Source organism: Salvia miltiorrhiza, chromosome 1, assembly GCF_028751815.1.
Source record: "Salvia miltiorrhiza cultivar Shanhuang (shh) chromosome 1, IMPLAD_Smil_shh, whole genome shotgun sequence".
In the NCBI taxonomy this organism is placed as follows: domain Eukaryota; kingdom Viridiplantae; phylum Streptophyta; class Magnoliopsida; order Lamiales; family Lamiaceae; genus Salvia; species Salvia miltiorrhiza.
Genome location: NC_080387.1, coordinates 16,649,151 through 16,656,959, shown reverse-complemented (window position 1 = coordinate 16,656,959; position 7,809 = coordinate 16,649,151). Strand labels below are relative to the sequence as shown.

At 37.7% G+C, this 7,809-nt stretch overlaps 1 long non-coding RNA gene across 1 annotated transcript; it reads right to left on the bottom strand.

Moving 5' to 3' along the window:
• Positions 1-4,230: 4,230 nt before the first annotated feature.
• LOC131006767 (uncharacterized) lies at positions 4,231-7,460 on the bottom strand. The gene is made up of 3 exons (XR_009095760.1): positions 7,253-7,460; positions 5,112-5,176; positions 4,231-4,527 (listed from the first exon to the last, which is right to left on the bottom strand). It is a non-coding gene; the product is annotated as an uncharacterized LOC131006767 (long non-coding RNA).
• Between the last annotated feature and the right edge of the window lie 349 nt (positions 7,461-7,809).

Sequence of the window (7,809 nt, the reverse complement as noted above, 5' to 3'; positions counted from 1 at the left end):
TGGCCTTGCCTGGGTGGTAGTTAATACCACAATCATAATCCTTTACTAGTTCGAGCCATATTCTTTGTCTCATGTTCAGATCCCTTTGCTTGAAAAAAAATATTTCAAGCTTTTATGATCGGTGAATATCTCACACCTAACTCCGTATAGGTGATGTCTCCATATTTTCAGTGCATGCACCACTGCAGCTAATTCTAAATCATGGGTTGGATAATTCAGTTCATGTGGTCTAAGTTGTCGCGATGCATATGCTATCACCTTTCCCTCTTGCATTAACACACAACCTAGTCCATTTTTCGACGCATCCGTGTAGATCACATATTCCCTGTCTGGTTCTGGAACTGCTAGCACTGGTGCAGTAGTTAACATGTCCTTGAGCTGCTGAAAACTTCTCTCGCACTCATCAGTCCAAGTATACTTGATTCCTTTCCCAAGTAACTGTGTCATTGGTCTTGCTATTTTTGAAAATCCTTCAATGAATCTTCGATAGTAGCCAGCTAATCCTAAGAAACTTCTTATCTCATTTGGAGTTGTTGGTGACCTCCATCCTTGTACTGCTTCAACCTTGATACCTTCTGACCTTAAGCCAAATCTCACATTTAGTGAATTTGATATAAAGACATTCACCCCTTAGTGTTTGCAACGCGATTCTCAATGTTTCTTATATTCTTCTTAATCTTGGAGTAGATAAGGATATCGTCTTTGAATACCAAGATGGACTTATCCAAGTAAGGATAGAATGCTCTGTTCATGAGGTCCATGAACACCACTGGTGCGTTTATTAATCCGAACGGCACAACTACGAATTCGTAGTGATCATATCTTATTCGGAAAGCCGTTTTGGGTATATCTTCATGTCTAACTTTTAACTGATGATACCCAAACTTCAAATCGATCTTAAAGATTACACTCACGCCTTTGAGTTGGTCGAATAAATAATCCTCAAGGTGCCTTCCTTCTTCTTGACAAATAACACAGGCGCTTTCCATGGGATACACTAGGTTTGATAAAACCTAGGTCCAATAATTCTTGTAATTGGATCTTTAGCTCCTCCAATTCCCTTGGAGCCATCCTGTAAGGTGCCTTGGATACCGGTGCTGATCCTGGTTCAAAATCGATGGTAAATTCTACTTGTCTATCGAGTGGCAGCCCTGGTAAATTTTCTGAAAAATATCTCAGAATTCCCGTACAATCTCTACGTCTTCAATTATCCCTTTGGTCTCAACTCCTCCGATCAGGTATACCAGGAAAGCTTGGCAGTCTATCTTGTTCATCATCTTCCTCGCTTGTAAGGCTGAAATAATTGGTATCTTGTTCCCCAGGTTTATCTCAAAGCATCCATCCCCGAAAAGTTAAAAGCAATCTTCCGCTCCTTGCATAAAACTGTGGCGTAGTTCTTAGCTAACCAGTCAATCCCTAGGATTACATCAATGTCCTATATTGTATAAACTGCAAGTTGTTTACTATGACCTTAAATGATCCTATGTTTACCTCTTGGTTTGAGTAAGCATGTGTTTCTATCGTCGCCCCTCCTATGGGTAAAGAATTTCTCATGTCCAGATTAGCCCTTTTCAGGTATGAGTTTTAGGGTATTTGCACATGCACTTGCAGAGAAAGAATGCGAGGCACCCGTATCGAACAGAAGTATAACAGGTGTGTTGAGTAGCGTGCCCATACTTATTAGGTTTCCTTGTTTGCTTCCTTATTTATTCTTGTGCGGGGCATAGGTTCTAACTTAAGGGGGTTGTGGTGGATAGAGTAGTTGTTGGCCTAGAATGACCCTAAATGGTTGTGCTTGACCCGGTTGATTCGATCTTCACATCCCTCCTTGTGGCCTCGCTTGGAAATCTTTAGCAAAATGGCCCTTCTGACCATATTTAAAACATGTATTACTATCATCCAAACATATATCATAATATGACTTGGAAAACTTCGGCCATGGAGGTACCCCAGGCTGGCCCTGATTATCCTTAGCAGGTCCTATGTTTGTTTGATGTCCTTGTCCTTGCCTTTGGGCACTATGTTTCCTACCAAGGCCTCTTGCCATTTCGACTATCATAGTAGTCTTGCCTTCGTCCTTGATCATTTGCTTCCTGAGTTGAGTTTGGGTCGAGCAAATCTCGGGCCTACTACCTCGGCGTCCAGAGCTTGGCTGAACAATTCAGAGTTCATAAACTCAGTATAATTGTCGAGTACCTTAGGCCGGAGTGAAACTTGTCTATCATCTTTTCTTCTATGTCCACCTACTGTGGGGCCTAACGGACATGCTGCAGAAAATATGGTCATACTTGGTCATATCCCATCTTGTTTTGCTTTGGATTAACACTTCTTTTCCTTTCCTCTTATAACGGCTATTAGAAATATAATTGTCATATACCCCCGTCTGAAAATCTTCTAAGACAAGTCTGACAGCTCTTCTTGAGTCATCGCTTTTCTTTTGGCCTTCAACCAAAATCTGCAAATTCAGTCAATTGGAATGCAACACAGAAAGTCGTTCATGTACGCAAACACTATATTACGGTCTCAATTTGGATTCTGAATTTCTATCATAATGAGTGGTCGATAATATTCATAGGACAAAGACTAATCTCAACTAATTTAAACACAATGAGAGACAACTATACAAAGCTATAGTTTGGGTGGTATACTAGGTCAGTAGACTAATACTTCTTAGTCTTATCGATAAAGGGAATCTACTATGACAACTCACGAGTTGCAAGGCTCAAAATCAACACAACATCAAAGCAAGGTGTTGTAGAAATTGTTCAAGAGATTCAAAAGAATGACCAGAGGGTATGAAATGATTAACTACAAGGTCGAACAAAATGACCTCGAGTAAGAATCCGTCTGACTTTTCAACCGAAAGTTGAAACATATAGGTTTTCAACCCAAAAGACGTCTACTGAGATTTGGATCATGTGGACTGGCCAGGTCCAACATCATCACTTCCCAGTCACACGGGAAATATTGTCCCGAACTTGAGAAGTCGTGGACATACTATACATAACGAAACTTGAGTTCGTAGTGGCAGCTTAAAGCTCAAACTTAAGGTTCTAGTCCTATTGAACTAGACTCTTATTCCCCAAGGTCTACATACAGACAGTCGAACCATATTTTCTTATATAACTTGTAGTCCCAAAGACATGGGCAACAGTCCAAAGGCGTGTATACTGAGCTATAACAATTCTTATGTCGTCGTCAAAAGCTATACTAAAATCCCGATATGCCCGGGTAGTCTCTGCTGGGTCAAACGCGGAGCTTTCCTAACTATCGGAATATGCCTGGACGTAACCCTCTTTAATAGATAAGGGAAAGTGTGAGTCTTCTTATACGTAAGTAGACGTAAAACTCTTAAATGTACAAGGTTATGAACATACTATGCATAACAAAACATAAGTTTCATTAAGACAACTAAACTTATTTTAAGGTCTTCTATTCTAGTGGACTCGGATCCCATTTCCCATGTATGTCACAAATATATATATAACCCGCAGACAATCAAATCACGCCCTTTTTATAATCTATCGTGTAACATAAGTCGATTCGATGTTCCATCGTGTGTAAACATTCGAACGTAGAGACTTATGCTTAAACCCTTGATGCAATGTTTGCCTTGAATTCATCTTGTATCATCATTCCGTGCTTTTCCTTCAACGCGTACATGTCTTTTCATTCCTCTTTGTAATTCAAAAGAACCATTGTTTTCTTGTGGAAGCTGAAATGCTCTAAGTTCTCTATCATTCTTCTAAATCATCACTTCAAGAATCTAGATTGTAGAGATATCCTACTAATCCAGCAGTCTATGTTCTTTTAGAATCGTGATCATGCAACTTATAGCAATCTATGTTTTCTGGGGAAAGCATGTGTCAATTCTCTATCATTCTTCTTATTATATCATCATAACTGCAATGATATGCCATGAAAGGCAAAACATTCAACATTTCATCATAGCATGCTCTTTACATAAACATCTTCATGAAACAGTTTAGAACAATAACATCTTTAAAACGTTGTAACTGCAGTTACCTTTTTCCTTGATTGAGCACGATGCAATGGAGTGTTGAGCGGTGTCGTATTAACCCACGTATGTCTAGTGAATCAAACTAGACTTGGCTTTTTAGAATAAGGTTTCTAGTGCCAGAGCAAACGAACTGCTCTGATACCACTCTGTCACAACCCACTATCCCAATGACGGGTTAACCGGGGTTATGACTTGGGGTGAACAATAAGTAACGGAAATTAAAGGGGATTTACTAAGTAACCAACATTAATAACAAACTAGTGGTATATATATATAACCACTTGGGTAATTCACAAATGAGTCTGCCATAACGACTAGACCCCAACTGAAAGTTAATTAAAATGAAGTAGTAATAAGTTCAAGTAGAAATGATAAATAAGTCAGAGTGTTTGCAGCAAAAAAAAACGTGTGAGTTATGCATATGGAGATGCATACTCAAGGTTTCATTACATAAACATCAAAAGGGAAATCCGCTCAACACCGATCCATTCCATCGCCTGCTCAACCTGCACATTTAGAAATACATGCAGGGCTGAGTATAAAAATACTCAGTGACATAAGCCGAAAATACAACATGCATACATATATAAATTGAACTGCCAACAGTAACACACAGGGGTTTTCTTGAATGACCTGCGCTTACTAAAACATTTCATTCATTTTCATAAAGGTGGATGCATCCCATTTTCAGTCTATATGATCCATATCTGTCCTTTCTGTCACGCGCCGGGAAGGAGGCCTCCTTACCACGGACGCCAAGACCGGTCGCAAGCGACTCGCGGTCTCCATGAGTGTACACGTTAACCCTAGCTAGCGACCTTTGTCTAGCATAGGATCCCAATTGGATTTCCTTTAAAGTTGGCGAACCAACACAGATAGGATACATATAAAAACATAAACATTTTGGCAGTCAATCATTTCATAAACATTTCATTTTCATAACATTTTCATTTTCATAAAGGGCATTGAACATATAAGCATTTTATAAGAACTGAATAAATAGTCAAAACATATCATGCATATATATTCGCATATGAGGCCTACGTCACGCAGGGGATCTCTATATACGTAATAATAAAATAATGCCCACCTCAATTGTTCTTAAAGCTGGCGTGGAGTCGTTTCTTCTTCGGCTTCACTTTCTGTCGCCCGGACCTTCATTGATGAAGAGTCGATAAGTTTGTGAAGAAATTGTCATAAGACAAAGTCTAATTCTACGTGCCTAGGGTATCTTTTAATGCTTTAGGGTTCTAGCATCCATAATTCGTTACATTAAAGACAGTCAAAAATCAATCATACCTCGTCTAATCTCATTCAAACACATAGGCAACACAAACACATAAGGCACATAAGAATCACAATCAAACATCATCAAAACATGCTCTGTTTTTACACTGACTCAACTTCAAAATTTAATCTGTTCTGACTCCGACATCTCCTGGACTCGAGACTCATACCAAAAGAAATATCTTCGAGTCTAGTTTCATATAAAAAAAAAAAGTAGAGTCGAAAACTCCAAGTGGTTTGAGAGATATGACGTTTTTACCACGATCTACCATGTTCGGCAGTTTTGAACAATCGAAAACTTGGATTTTTGAAAAATAGTAAACGTTGTCAAACTGGGCTCAACTTTGGTGGATATCTAGCTAACACAATAAGGTTAATACCATAAAAATTTGGAAATCTAGATCACACAGGAAGCTACTGAAATGAATGACTCTTTCCTCTGTTCTCTGAAATTCTCGGTAGTAATGTGCAGTTTAGGTTTTGCATTTTAAAGAAGTATCAAACGAAGTTGGAATGGCTTGAAATTTTACCAGGGTACTCAAGACTCATGTAGGGACCTGCTATAAAATTTTCAAAGCTATTAGACATCGACAAACCGTCGATCACAGTAGGTCAGTAGGCCTACGAAATTCATATTTATAAGTCCTTAAAAAAATAATTTATATAAATCAAGAAATAAGAGTTTAATCCCAAAAATATTCATTAAAAGTCCATCATAATTTAAATAAAAGAACGGACCTCATTTAAAATAAATAGTCCCAAACTCGTTACGCACATATACTAAATCTTTCATGAAACATCCTTTAAAATAAACTTTGATACATAGAAAATAATTCAACAACTTGAGCTCTTAAGAGGTTGTTTTGCAACAGACATCAAATCTGCCTCGGATCTCCAAATGAGGCTCCAAAAGACATTCTGGAAACTAGACATTTCAAGGATCATTCTCCAATTTGAATCGAATGAAAAAAAATTCAAACGAGCAAGATATGCCCTCTCAAAGATGGGTATTTAACAAGCAAAAATCTGAAAATTTCAGATTTCCAGATTACAACCAAGTCAGTGGGCTTTCTTTAAAAATTCATATCTACCTTTACAAAACTCCACTGGGAACCCCAAGGGTCAATCTGGAAACTAGGGAGAGATCATAACACTCTACAGTTGGATTTACTCCAAGAACATTCATGGTTTAGAAGATATGACTGTCTAAAGTTCAGTGCACAAAAAGAGTTCAAGTTTGGCAGATTTAGAACATAAATCGGAAAAACCACTTTAGGCTTCACCAAAAATTCTAAAACTGAACAAGTAAGTTCCCAACATGTCAGTGAATATTCAGTAGAAATCTAGGCTTGAGAATCAAAGATTTAAGTCGGCCTTTGCCACCTCAAAGTCGTAGGTTTGTAAAATCTACTGGATGGTACAAGGAATAAGAACTAGATTTCAAGAATTTATACCGGTTGTTTCCCTTACTCAAAAATGGTGATACCGATGTCAAACGAAAGATACGGGAGTCTAGAGTGACATATTCAAGTTTCAAAGGTTTTCACCGATTGAAACTTTACTTATGGCCTCCCAAAGATTATTTACCAAAAATGTATTCCAGATGGGCAGTGATGTTTACAAATTCATAAATAAATCATAAGAGCTCCAAACCTTCTGAAATTTTACCAAAGTATAGAAAACATATGAAAGATGATACAAAATTAATTTGGGAATTTTTGGGAACCGTTTGGATGGCTGGAATCGCCTTGCAAAACACTGCCGAGCAGTGTGCTTATGGCAGATTCGCTGCCTTACCTCATGCACGGTTTTTCACCCAATAAACTCTACCAAAATAATCATCCAAAATCATAAAACATATCCTCACATAATATAGCACACAAATGTGTAAAAATCCATGGCCATAAAGCATTTTCAGTTGAGAAAAAGCAAAGAAAAACTCACCCTCGAAGCACAACCTTCACTCTATAGTTTTCCCACACTCTCCCTTGCTTTGCTACTTCTCTTGGGGCTTCAAAGGCTTCTATGGAGTGTGATAATGGTGGGAGAAAAGTTGTGAGAGTGGGAGAAAGAATGTAGTGGTGGGGGAAAAGGAGTAGTGTGGTGGAAAGGTAGGAGTAGTGGTAGGGAAAAAGATTAGTGGTAGGGAAAAGAAAATATTAATGATGGTAGGGAAAAAGATTAGTGGTAGGGAAAAGAAAATATTAGTGGAGGATAATGGGGTGTTACATTAAGTAAATATAAAAATGTGGTGTAGTAATAACCCATGTGTAAGAAAAAAAAATATATGTAAGACTAATCATTAATTAATAAAATGCTAGAGCATAAAACTCTTGTGATCAAAATTAGAATAAATAGCACTAACATTAGTGCACTCTCTCAATTTATAAATACATCATAGGAAAATAATTTGAGAAAAATATTGATGGAAAATTTCTATAACTCATCATTCCTAAATTTCTCGGTAAAAATAAATAAATACATAAATTTTTTTTTTTTTT